This window comes from Neovison vison, chromosome 6 (assembly GCF_020171115.1).
Source record: "Neovison vison isolate M4711 chromosome 6, ASM_NN_V1, whole genome shotgun sequence".
Taxonomy (NCBI): domain Eukaryota; kingdom Metazoa; phylum Chordata; class Mammalia; order Carnivora; family Mustelidae; genus Neogale; species Neogale vison.
In genome coordinates, this window is record NC_058096.1 from 107,409,803 (window position 1) to 107,423,807 (window position 14,005).

Genomic DNA, 14,005 nt, shown 5'->3' on the forward strand with positions numbered 1-14,005 from the left:
CTCTCCCTCTTCCCGCCCCGCCCGCCCACACTCTCTCTCTCTAAAGTCAATCAATCAATCTAAAAAAAAAAAAAGAAAAAAAAAAGAGAGAGAGAGAGAGAGATCTTATTTAGCACTCATACTACAAATTATCAACCACACTGTTACCATTCATTTGATATTAACTATATAAAATACAAAGTTCATTACTTAATAACTGTCTTCCTTCTTGTCTCATCTTACTCTATGCTGAAGTCTATTTGGATTGTTTTCTTATTTGATTTGAGTATGTTCTTGGCATCTTTCTTTTACAGGACAGGTGAGTGCTTTCTTGCCTGGGTATATGATTCTTAGGTGATTCTCCTTTCTCTCAATGTCTATAGTTGTTATTCTGCCCCTTAGCTTCTAGGCTTGTGATTTAAAAATAACATACTTTAACTCACTAGTAATAGAAGGGAACTTCCTTAATATCACTTAGAGCAAACATCATAATTAATGATAAAATATTAGAAGTCTTTACCTCATTCTCTACCTTGAGATAGGGAAATTGGAGGAAAATACAATTTCACCATTTCTGTTTAACATACTATTGGATTCCTCGCCAGTATAATAAGGCAAAACAAAGAAAAAGATTATACAATTAAAAAGGAAATAAAAGTGTCATTAATTTATATTCTATATATTTATATTTTTCTTTATATCATTTATATAAAACTGGAAAACATACAAAATGTAACATTTCATTTAAGGTTACCTGCACATGTTGTAAAACTATAGCAACAAGCAGGAGAATCACAAACCCAACATTCAGAATAATAATTCCTTGAGAAAAAGAGGGCACATAGGAGACTTCTAAAAATGACTTAATGTTCTATTTCTTAAGTAGGGTGATGGATATACAGATATTAATTATTCTTTATACCTTCCATATACATGCTTGTGTATTTTTGTAAGTATGAAATAGTTCGTTATAAAAAAGAAGAGTAGAAAATGTGAAAGACTTTAGAATTGCACACTATGTATAACAATAAAATTAGTGTAAAAAAAGCATACAAAGGAAATGTTAACATCTTTATTGTCTTTTAGTGCGCTATACAATTAGACAATGTGATTGTGTATGTAGAAAATCTAAAGTAATCTACAGACAATGTATTTATTTGATAAGTAGATTTAACAAGGATGCTGGAAGCAAGGTCAATATACAAAATAAGTTCTCTCTTTGCTCATTTCATTGCTATAGGCAACAACAGGAAATAATCTCACAAACATAATGAAGAGTGAAAGAAACACAGTATAAAAATCCCACATAGTATCATATCATTCCATTTAAATAGTGTTTACAAAAGGCAAAATTAACTATATTTTTTAGTGATACATACAATTTATTTCAGAAATCAGGTATTATAGGAATTAGAAATTCCTCCCTCTACTGGGGAGGGAGAAAGCTATAATTTGTATAGAGTACAGTGTGACAGGGGGAAGGCTTCCAGGGTGTTAGGGCATTGACAGTATTGCATATATATATTTTTATGCAATATAATATACATATTTCAGGTTGCTGTGTGTATGTGGATTATAAAATCTCAGTTTTCTGTGTGGAGATATATACCATGTTTATTGGAGGAAAATACAATACCAAAGATGTCAACTCCCCAAAATTAATCAATCAAAATAAAAATAAATAAATAAATAAATAAATAAAACAAAATTCTGCATGGACAAATAAACACAAATACCAAATAAAAAATAAATGGAAGATTACAAAAATAATAAAATAATTGCAACTCACATATCAGATAAATGGCTAATTTCCCTAATATATTGTGAATGCTTACAAATCAGTAAAGGGAAAAAAATAAAAAAATAGACACAGGGTAGAAAAAGATACAAATGGTTGAAAGAAAAAAGATACTCCATTTCACCAATAAACAAGGAAATGCAAACTGAAAATAAAAATGAGATTTTTTTTCATTAAAAAAATTTTTTAAAAAGATTTTTATTTATTTGACAGAGAGCAAGATCACAAGTAGGCAGAGAGGCAGGCAGAGAGAGGGAGGTAAGCAGGCTCCTTGCTGAGCAGAGAGCCTGATGTGGGGCTCGATCCCAAGACCCCGAGATCATGACCTGAGCCAAAGGCAGAGACTTAACCCACTGAGCCACCAGTCGCCTGTCATTTAAAAATTTGATAATATAAAGTGTGAGCGTGAATGACAACAATGAAAACAAACATTCTCTTGCATTTGTTGGAATTGTAAATTGTTGCAGTCTTTTTACAAAGCATTTGGTGAAGTCTATCAAAATTACATATGCATTACTGTCTGTTATATTCCTATATGTGCACAGTCACAGGTACTTTTTTAAGGCTATTTATTACAGTGTTGTTATTGAGGAAGCCTGGAAATAACTTAATGTTCATCAATAGGGAATTGAAAATGAACTACTGTGTGGCTGTTTTCATAATGAGCTAGAGAAATTACATATAAGTTGTTCAAGGGAAAAAGCAAGTTGCTGAACTGTTGTGTATTTTATATTTCATTTGTGTCAAAATGGATGGGATAGCTTTGGAGAAAGTATAACCCATATACGTCACTGTAGGACACTAACATATTACAAGGGCCTGTAAGCAGCAGATGTTTTGGAAAAAGCTAGTGGGGACCCAAGATCCTGGACCATTGAATTTCACCGCACAATTTTACACTTTGTACTGTTGAATTTTTTATAAATCTTTCTTTCTACATCTCTCTCCCTCCCTCTACCATCGCACAGTTCTTTTTTTCAATTCTCAAAACCATTAAAACAATTATTTGCCTTTTTCCTTTCTCCAAATGTTCTAACACTTTTTATGAAACCTGAGAAAACCAGTGATAGATTATCTTACCATCAGCCCAATATGCAAGTTGATTTAAATTCTTCAATACTAAAAAAAAATAAGGCAAAACAATAATTAAAACAGTTTAAACAATAATTGAGGTTTTGTCAGTTATGAAAATGAATCCCAAAGTATATAGTAATCAACTTAATAAAGTGTGTTAGATGTATATGGAAAATATGTAAAACTTTATGGTAGGATTTTAAAGAAGACCTAAATAGATAGAGATATTTGCCATGCTTACATATATTTTTAGAAAGACCCAATATCATAAAGATGTCAACATCCCCAAATTAATCTGTGAAGTCATTGTTTAAATCAAAACCCCAACAAAGATTTGTAACAGAAGCTAACTCTAAAACTTACAGGAAAACTGAAGGACCCCAAATAGTCAAGGTGGTCTGGAAAAAATGTGAGAATACACGCTTATCCCGAAATCAAGACTTATTGTCAAGTTACAGTAATTAAAAGAGTGTGGTATTTCTCAAGGATAGACAAATAGACCAAAAGAATAAAATAGAAAGCCCAGAAACAGACCGACACATTTTGGGAAATTTGATTTATGACAAAGCTGGCATTTCAGATGACTGAAATGATAAATGAGTGTAGCACAATCATTATCCATGTGAGAAAGAAGATCTTTCTGGAACTCCTTTCACAAAGAATCAAATCTAGGGGATGTAAGACCAAATACAAACCAACAAAATTTTAAAACTTATAGAAGAAAATACAGGGAAGCTTACGACCTTTCAACCAAGCCCCCCAAAGCACAAACTATAAAGAAATAGCTAAATTAGGCTACATTAGCATTTACATTTTCTGTACCTTAAAAGACACCAAAAAAAAGTTGTCAGGCCATGGGGTGAGTAATAATATTTGCAATACATCCACCTGAAAAGAGAATAATATTCAAAATATATAAAGAACTCTTTAAAATGAACAAGAAAATGACAACAAACAATAGAAAAAAGGAAAAGGTGATGGACCTGAGTTTACAGAATAAAATATACAAATGACCAGTAAGCATATGAATAGATACCTAGCCTCTAACCTCATAGTAATCTGGGAAATGCAAATTAAAACCGTAAGGAAATAATACCGCAAACCCATTAAATTGCGGAGAAAATTCGATAATAGCAAGTGTTGATGAAGATTAGGAACACAGTAATTCATCCATTGCTGTTAAAATCGCTTTGGAGAGCAAGTGGGCAGTAACTAGTAATGTAGAAGTTAGGGACCGTTTGCAACCCTGCTGCCCCAGTCCTAGGTGTGTACCCCATAGAAACTCTCACACACAGGCACAGGAGACACAAACTAGACTGTCCATAACAGGACTGTTTGGAATCAGGACAAAATGCAAACTGTCAAATTTTTATCAGTAGGAGAATGGATAAATAAATTCAATATAACATTAATCCAATAGTATACTATACTTCCATGAAAATTAATTTTTATTTATCAAAGAGACCTGAAAACTTAGGTAGCACCACAGGCCAGGCTCTATTCTAAGTTCTTTATAAATATTAACTCATTTATTGAATGAACCTGAACTAGATTTACCAACATGAGTCAATATGTATAAATCCCAAAAGCACCATGTTGACTGAGAAAAGCAAGTTACAGAAGTATTTGTAGAGTACTTTGTCATGTATATAAAGTTTGAAATATTTAAAACATTATGTGATGTTTGAGAATTTGTTCATATATAATAAAAGTGTATAGAGATGTTACTGCAGGGGTAAGGGTGAGGGTGGGGAATAAGGAGGGTCCCTGAAGGGCTTCATCAGGAAATATGCTGCATTTCTAATGCTCAGTGATAGCTGTTCTCATAGCTCAGTGTATCTCTGAGATAGTTCATTAAACAGTAAAATTAAAGTGAAAAGTCACCCACTATGCCCACTTCCATTTGATTGATTTTCTTCCAGTCTCATTCTATTTTTTTTAAAAAAGACTTTATTTATTTATTTATTTGAGAGAGTGAGAGAGAGAGAGCATGAGAGGGGAGAAGGTCAGAGGGAGAAGCAGACTCCCCACGGAGCTGGGAGCCTAATACAGGGACTCCATCCAGCAACTCCGACTCCGGTATCATGACCTGAGCCCAGGGAAGTCGCTTCACCAACTGAGCCATCCAGGCGCCCTCTTCTATGTTTGTTTCTTTTTTCTTTTCTTCCTTCCTTCCTTCCTTTTTTTTTTTTTTTTTAATATATACACTTGTGATTATCTCACATATATTCTCTCACTTAAGTGCTTTTTCATTTATCGGTACCAAGAAGAGCTGCATTTGGGGGAATATTTAGGCTTACTCCTTCTGAAATATTGTCACAGGTGGAGCTACAGTATCAAATTTTACGTATGAGCACTCAAACCCTCTTCATACTCTTCATGAGTACCTTTTGCCAAGAGCTGGACCAGTTCGCTCTGCACCCCCCAGCAGGGCATTGGTGCCGCGTTTCCTCTGCAGCTTTCTCCGCACTAAATATTCTCGCAAACAAACCAAAAAAACTGCCCCCAAACCTTTACTATTTCGGTCCGTGAAAAAAGAAGCTTATTTGTATTACTCTGAGAAACGCTGACCCCAACTGCTTATCATTGGTTTATAAAGGGAGAAGAGCTTTACTGTTGAGGGCGCCCGGGGGCCCACAGTGTTTCCCCCGCGGGGTGCCGGGGCAGGTGCAGCTCCGAGGGTCCCGTCTCGCCCACGCAGCCTTTCCTCCCACGCTCTGCGCGGTGGGGTCGGTGGCTCCGATCCCGGGAGCCCGGCCCCCACGAAAGCGCAGCGAGGTCGTCAGGGGCATAGTTTACTTTTCATTAGTCTTCTTTCACGCCTACGAGTAGCCTTGGGTTCGCGCCTGGGCGGCTGGGGCGGGGCTCATTTACAGGGCCGCCTCCCAGCCGTCCTCCTGCCTCTTTGGCTCAGTGATATGCTGGCCATTGCCGTCCCGCCCACGGAGCGCGGGCACACAGGGCTCCATTCACCCTTCCCGGGCCGGTGAGCGGGGTGGGCGCCCCACCTCGGGCCACACACAGGCAGGGTGGGACCAGAGGAGCTTGTCCTTTCCCATGGGCAGGGCTGGAATTTGGGGGGGAGGTGGGAATTGCGGAAGTTGGAAAGGGAGGAGTGAAGGGCCGAGTGCGAAGTGGGAGGCTGTTTCTAGGGACGGGGGTGGGGGGGTGGGAGAGGGGAGGTAGGGGTGGGGGGGGCGGGGGAGGGGCTGGGGGCAGGTTTCCGGACTAAAGAGGTAGGAACCTATGCAGAAACCGGAGGAAGGGAGAGACAGGGGAGGGATAGGGAGTTGGGGCAGGGCTCAAAGAGGGGACCCAGCGATTGGGGGGCACATTCAGATCGACCTGGGGGTTACAGGAGTGGGAAGGGAATGTGGAATAGCGGGATGAAAGGAATTTCAGGAGGGAGGAGGCATTAGCCTGCGGGGGCAGGGGTGGGGGTGAGGAGCTGAGTGGGGTGGGGAGTGAGGGGCGGCGTGGCTACCCCCTGCTGGACCTGGGCTGGCATTTGCCAAAGGGCTCAGCTTGGAGTCTCCATGGGGCAGCAGAAGTCTACAGCTCCAAGCCAGGTGGAAGAAGGCCATGACAGGGGTGGGGAGGGTGCACCTAGCAGTGGACAAGCAGCAAGGACAAGGCCTCCCCAGCTGTCAGGAGTTTCCTGGGGACGTACTCTAAAGGGGCCAAGGGGTCACCTGGGAGGTGGGGAGAAGGGAGGGGGGACCCGCAGTGAAGGAAGAGCACCCTGGTGGAGGGAGGAGCTGAAGAAGCACCAGGACTGCTTTAGGAAGCCCAAGATCCTCCAGGGACCAGCTTCTTGTCTCAGGAAAAAATGCCCACCAGTGAGAGATCAAAGAGATGAGGTTTCACCATATTGTGGGAAACTATAAAAATGGCGGTATAAGGCCATGCTCCTCAAAGGGAGCCAGTAGGTAAATTCTCTGGGAGAGTGTATTAAATTGCAGATTCTGGGGCGCCTGGGTGGCTCAGTGGGTTAAGCCTCTGCCTTCGGCTCAGGTCATGGTCTCAGGGTCCCTCAGGGTCCTGGGATCAAGCCCCGCATCGGGCTCTCTGCTCAGCAGGGAGCCTGCTTCCCTTCCTATCTCTCTGCCTGTCTCTCTGCCTACTTGTGATCTCTATCAAATAAATAAACAAAATTTTTAAAAAATGCAGATTCCAAGTTGGCAGATCTGAGGCGGCACCTGAGACTCTGTATGACTCACAAGCTCCCAGGCAATTCCTATCCTGCTGCTTCAGGACCAGACTGAGCAGCAAGAGCATAAGGAATTGTCTGTTGGGGGCGCCTGGCAGGCTTGCTCAGTTGGGCTTGGGACTCTTAATCTCAGGGCTGTGAGTTCAAGCCCCACGTTGGGCAGGCAGCCTACTTTAAAGAAATAAACAAATAAATTAATTTTTAAGAAGGAGTTCTGTATCAACATGGAGAAATATCTAGGTTATATGATAAAGTGAAGATAGTCTATGTGAGATGAAGCCCATTTTCTTTTTAAAGTGTGTCTTATGCAAACACCCTAATGTGTACACCTACGCACACACAGACACACACACACACACAGAGGTGCAAAAACATATCACCTGCATCTTTTTCTGGGAGATGGGATTACAAGTGGTATGAATTTCCTACTTTTTGCTGGTATCTATTTTCTAAATTTCTTTGATAAACACATTCTCCTGTCATAAGGTGAAAGAGTCTCTCAAAATCACGGAAGTTATTTATTTTAAAAAGAGGACTCAGGCAGAAGTTCACAGATCTCCCTCTCTGGGAGCCTGGCTTCGTTTCTCCTCCTCTTCAGCTCAAAGTATCTATTTACATGCTGCCCAGAGAGGGGGCTGGTAGCCCCTGGGGCTTGGTGGCGGGGATGGGGGGCGGTTCACGCTATCCGGTCAGTAAATGTTTGCTCACTTGAGTGAGCTTAGGGGACAAGGTCCCACTGAGGGACATTTGGTTATGGCAAAGTCTAGGAGTACATTTAAATGGCAGTGTTAAAGGGAAATTTTCTTATTGGCTATTACTTATATTGCTCGAGAGTAGAGACGTTGGTGCTATGGATGGATAGCTCTTTCCATTTACATGTCATCTTATTATTTGTACTTTCTTACCATCACCTTATTTGATCCTCTGAGGTAAATGCTCTCATTATTTCCCTTTTATAGCAGAAGAAAGTAAACCTCAGAGAGTTAAATCAACTTACTCAGGGTCAACATCTAGGAAGAGGTAGAGCCCTGAGCTTTTTAATCCAGAATGCCTGACTCTGGAACCTGGTTTCTTGATTACTGAAAAGGACTGTATATCATGGGATAGCAGACCCAGGTTCAGAAACCTCGCCTTCCCGTTCATGGGCAAGCACGTCTGGAACTCTGTGTTATCGTGTGTGAGCTTGGGCTAGCGACACCTCTTGAGCACAGCTCAGATGGCAGTGCTGAGAGTGGCCTGGGCTTCCACAGAAGCTGGAAGAGCACAAGGGGCGATACGATAGGGAGGGAGGTGGCCATGAGGAGTTTATTGTTCACAAGAAGTCTGGATACATGAAATCTAGAAACTGATCACTGGGAATGAACGGGATATCTTTGAGAGGATCTTTTTTCTTCTCTGGACTTCCCTATCAAATAAGAAACAGGGGCACCTGGGTGGCTCAGTCGGTTAAGTGTCTGACTTTGGCTCAGGTCATGATTCCACGGGGTCCTGGAATGGAGACCCCAGGATGGGCTCCTTTCCCTGCTTATTGGGGAGTCTGCTTGTCCCTCTCCCTCTGCTCCTCTCCCCCCTCCCCCACTTGTGTACAAACACTTTCCCTCTCTCAAATAAATAATAGAATCTTTAAAAAAATAAAATAAAATAAAAATTTTGTTATGTTTTCCCGTTTCTGAAAAGATTTAGTCTATCAGACAAATTGCATTTGTCAACTAATAATTGATTTTCTTAATTTTTATTAATTAAAGTCATTTGGAACTATCACAGATTCTAATAAATATGAAATATAAATATAATCTCCCTAAGCTGCTGCGGGTTCTAGCAAAAGAAAGTAATTTTGGCATTTTAGTTGGCGTGTGTGGCTTTATAAGAGGGAAATGTTTAATTGTTGTTAAGGCTTTTAAAATAGAAAGACCCATGAACCCTGTAAGAATCTACCCCAAAGAAATGGTTTAAATTGCAGAAGGGAAAATGTATGTCCCAAGGATGTTCATTGCATTAGCTATGATAGTTCAAACCGTAGAAATGCACTAAATATTCATCTGTAAATAAATTAGGGCACATTTGCATGTTTGCACAATGGCATATTTTGCAACTATTAAAAGTTCTGTTCAGTCTTAGAGCATAGAAAAATTTCCTCTGCAGGGCACCAAACCCAGAAACCATTAAGAAAAAGCTGACAGATTTGACACCATAAATATTTAAAAAGTCTTGCCCTTGAAAGAAACCATAAACAAAGTGAAAATACAAGTGGCAAACTGAGATAAAATATGCAACAGCAACAATATTAAAGCCATGTATCTTTATTTTCCCATATATCACACTATTTCAGCTTCTCTCCTCCAGGGCTGAGCCATGAAGCTTGTCTCCCAGAGAAAGAGGAGCAGGAAACACTTGGGACAGAGAGGCCCCTGAAAAACTGTGAGTCTCCACCCTGATTTCTCTCACCCCCTTAGCAAGACCAGTCTCCAATGCTAGTCTTTGTGGAGGAAATAAAAGAAATAGTTTTATCCTGAATACTGCCTTTAATAAATCAAGGGCCCACCTGGGTGAACTTGATCATAAACATCTACACAGGGAGAACTACTACCAGGAGGAAGTGGGGGAAAATAGCTGAGCCCCCCTCCCCCCACTTCCTTGGCTAAGGACTGTGGAAGGAAGAGAAAGGTGAGAATAAGAGAAGCAGTTGGTGAGAGATGTGTGTCCCACCTGTCCCAAAGTTGCAGACAGGTCAATTGAAGGAAATATCGAAAGCAGAAGAGAGGCTTCTGACCCTGTTTCAGTTTGAGATTCTGGAAAGGGGAACCTCACCAGGTACCTGCCCCGGAGCAAAGCTTCTGCCTCTTTAGGCAGAGAGAAGGGCAGCTTTAGGCTGGCCAGAGTTTTTCCTGGCATTCATAGGTATGCAAGATGTCCAGAATTTCCTGAATACCCTTGAGAAGGAAAATTGAACCCTATATGTGAGGACCAGGTCATCACCCAGGCTGGGAGCACATGGGAGTTGCAGACAGGCCTCAAGGTAGTTCAGAGCACCTGTAGATCCCAAGTGGAGAAGAGTCCATTGAAAGGACCACTGGACTCCAAGGGAGTCAGGAGAAATCTTGACTTTCTTAGGTACAGATGTAGGCAACAAATGTCAGCATGTCCGCAAGACGCTTGCCCCGTGACCAGGTCAACAAGAAGCATTGTTACAGAACTCGGAGGAGCTCCGGAGTGGTCCAAGGACCTGTGCTCGGGAATTTAGGACCCCCTCCTTCACCTTTACCACATTAGAAGCCCCGTCTCCCCTGTATCCAAATGCCATCCCAGAGAATTAACAGGAGGAGGAATATAAGGGTTAAAGCAGTGGGTAGGGTAACTGTAACTAAAGGTTACTAAATACAGTGGCTTAACACAGTAAAAGCTGGATTCTCTTTCAGATGAGAATCCAGGTGGGCGGTGCTTGTGTGCTCTGGCTGCCCAGAGTCGGGGGGGGGGGGGGGGGGGGGGGGATCAACCCTGCCGCCCTTCTGTCTCGTTGCTCTGCTGTTCTCAACATGTGACTTCTGTCTCCTGGTCTTTTATTCTAGTTCCTGCTAGTGCCTATGCATTCCAGGTAGTGGGAAGAGGGACGACGATATATGGAAGGCACGCCCTACCCCCATTTTCTTCAAGGGCATGACCTGGAAGTCACGCACATCACGCATGCTCACATGCTGTTGTCCAGAACTAGGTCGTGTTACTACCCCTACATGCAAGGAAGGCTGTGAACCTTTTCAGCCAGGCAGCCAGATGGCCATATCTTACCCACAGAACACACTCACCCTTGTCCAGCCTGAAGTTCAGGGTCTCTGGGGGCTGCAGGGTCCTTTCCTCCAGGCCTAGATGCAACTATCTGTCTGGCGACCTATAAACAAGAGAAAAGTTGTCTCCCCTACTTCCAGTTACTCACATATCGAATAGCACCCATGGAAAAGAAATAGGATGAGTAATCAGAACGTCCATTCAGAAAATGGAAGAATGGAGAACATCCAGTAGTGACCAGTTCATAGCAAGGGTCCCCTCCTACCACACAGCAGTCACAAACACTGCCTTCCCTGAAAGTGGGGCTGATTCCTTGGCTTGTGGATCTGGTAGTCCCTTGTCCATTGACCTCCAAGAGGATAGGCTGGTTTTTGGCAAGGTAATTCCTTGTGTGTCTTCCTGCATGGCCTCGTCCCAAGTGGGCACTGGAGAGTGTGCCCTTTAGGGGGACTTGTGGATCTCACAGCCTTTTTCTTCTGGTGTCTTTTGGGAAGGCCCGGGAGTTACTGTGGGAGTCAATGCAATCACAGGATTTTTCAGGTCACACTTACGGGGTTTGGTTTTGTTTGCAAGAAAACGCCTTCCAGTAGTTAGTTGGCATCTGGTTCATTTATTCTCTGTCAGTGCCGTGTGGAGGTATCTATAGTCAAAAGTTCTTCTGGCATGACTTTTACACAGCAAAATTTTGTCCTTTAATTTAGTTGCTTCAGACTCTGTCTTTTTTTGTTCTAGAAGGCAGTTAAACTACTAGTGGATTTTATTGACTCTCGGGCTTGGTCAGTTTGGGTCCAAAGGAGTGTTTCCTACTTGAAAGCATGGTCCTTACTCTCCCATATCCCAATACCTGGCAACCTTTGGTGCTCTCATTTGGCTCTCAGCCCTATAGCAACCACTTTCTTCTAGGCCTTACGGTGTCCTACCTGCACCCGCTCAGCCACGCTCTTAGCCAAGGGCTAATGGTGAACCCCAGTGTTGTTTCTATCACCCTTATCCCCCATGCAGCTCCCACAATCTTTGTTACCCTGCCCTGAAAATTCTAGCCAACTTAGCCTCCCTGAATTCCTGCTCAACAAGAGTGCTGTGCGCTATGCTCTGCCCTGGGGGTGCTGTCCCCATGCCCTGTGAGCCACAGAAGATCCCCAGGAAGAAAACCAGGGCCAGTGTGGGATTCACTTCATGTGTGTCTTTTCTCTAAAGGATCACAGTCTGGTCCTGCCTGTTGTCCAATACACTGTCCAACTGCCAGTTGCCTCATTTATTTTGTCTAATTTCACGATTGTTTATGGTGGTGGTGGTAACATGATATTAGTTACTCCATTGGGGATATAATCAAAATTCTTTCCTTCCCTAGATAGAGAATTTTATTTGGATATACAGCTGTCCAGGGAGCTAGCCAATGATATATGAGCAGAAGCAAAGGAGTGTGCCTCTACTTCTCTTTGTTTTCTTTTTTTAAAAGGTTTTGTTTATTTGAGACAGAGAGAGCACGAATGGGGAGAGCCGGTGGAGGAAGAAGCAGACTCCCCACTGAGCAGGGAGCCTGATGCAGGGCTCCATCCCAGGACCCTGAGACCATGACCTGAGCCAAAGGCAGAGGCTTTAACCCACTGAACCACCCAGGCGCCCCTGCTGGCTGACTTCTCATGAAAAATGAGGGAGGCCAGAAGATAATAGAATATCCTCTTTAAATGGCTGAATAAAAACCCTGACAATCCCTAATTTTAATATCTTTTTAAATATTAAATATTAAAATAAACAATATTTATATGATTAAGATAATTTTATTATATCAGTTCTTATTAAGAGTTACATAATAATTAATAAAAGAATAACTATTTAAAATAAAAATGTATATTAAAATATGTATTAAAAATAAATGATAGCTGAGAGAATTAATTGCCAATGAAAGTGAGGTATGAGAAAAGGTAAACTAGATAGAAACCCAATTATAGGTTGCTACAGCCAACAACTGCACATTCTTTAAAGTGCCCACAGAATGTTCAATAGGACAGACCCTATGCTGGGGCATAATATCGCTCTTCATACATATGAGATGACTGAGATCTTACAGAGTATGTTCTGACACAAGAATATTAAGTTAGAAATCAGTAACCATAAGATAGCTAGAAAATCCCCAAATTGTTGGAAATTAAACAAGGTAATTCTTTTAAATTAAATTTATTTTTATTTTTGACATTCACATTATTTAATAAAAGCTACATATTCTTAAACATTTTTTTCAGAGTGTAGTGGACATGCAATATTACATTAGTTTCAGGTGTGAATCATAGTGATTCACCATCTCTATGTGCTATGCTCACCACGAGGGTAGCTCCCGACTGTCACCATACAAGAGTATTACAGTATCGCCGACTACATTCCTTGTGCTGTGCCCTTCATTCCTGCGACTCATTCATGCCATAACTGAAGCCTGTTATCTCCCACTCCCTGTCACTCATTTTGCCTGTCTCCTTACCCCCTCGCTCTTGTAACCATCAGTTTATCCTCTTTATTTATCGTCTGATTTTGCTTGTGTTTGTTATTCATGTGTTTTCAAACAAGGTGATTCTAAATAGATTATCAACAAAAGAAGAAATCACAAGAGAAATTAGAAAATATTTAAAGTTAGAGGATAATGAAAATATAAAGCAGCAAAATTCTTGAGGTACACCAAAGCAGCCCTTAGAGGGAAGTGTATGGGTTTAAACGCTTATATCAGAAAAGCAACGCGGGTTTCAAAATAATGATTTAAGGATCCCTCTTAACGGGTGCTTGGGTGGCTCCACCTTTGGCTCAGGTCACAATCCCAGAACCCTGGGATGGAACCCTGGGATCGAGCGCTGCATCCAGCTCCCAGCTCATCGGGAAGCCTGCTTCTCCCTCTCCCACTCGCCCTGCTTGTGTTCCCTCTCTCGCTGCCATTCTCTCTGTCAAATAAATAAAGTCTTAAAAAAAAAAAAAAAGGATCCAGCTTAAAAATAAGAAATGTATGAGTACATTAAGTTCAGAGTAGAAGGAAGGAAATAATAAAGGGCAAAGATCAATAAAACAGACAATAGTCAAACCAGAAGAAAATTAACAAAGCCAAAAGTCGGTTCTGTGAAAGATTGATAAAAGTGATAAACTTTTTATAAAATTGGTCAAGAAAAAGAGAGAGAACAGAG

At 41.5% G+C, this 14,005-nt stretch overlaps 1 long non-coding RNA gene across 1 annotated transcript; it reads left to right on the forward strand.

Annotated features, from left to right (window-relative positions):
* Positions 1-211: 211 nt before the first annotated feature.
* LOC122910502 lies at positions 212-10,695 on the forward strand. Its single transcript, XR_006385230.1, has 3 exons — positions 212-298; positions 9,391-9,479; positions 10,628-10,695. It is a non-coding gene; the product is annotated as an uncharacterized LOC122910502 (long non-coding RNA).
* The last annotated feature ends 3,310 nt before the right edge of the window (positions 10,696-14,005 follow it).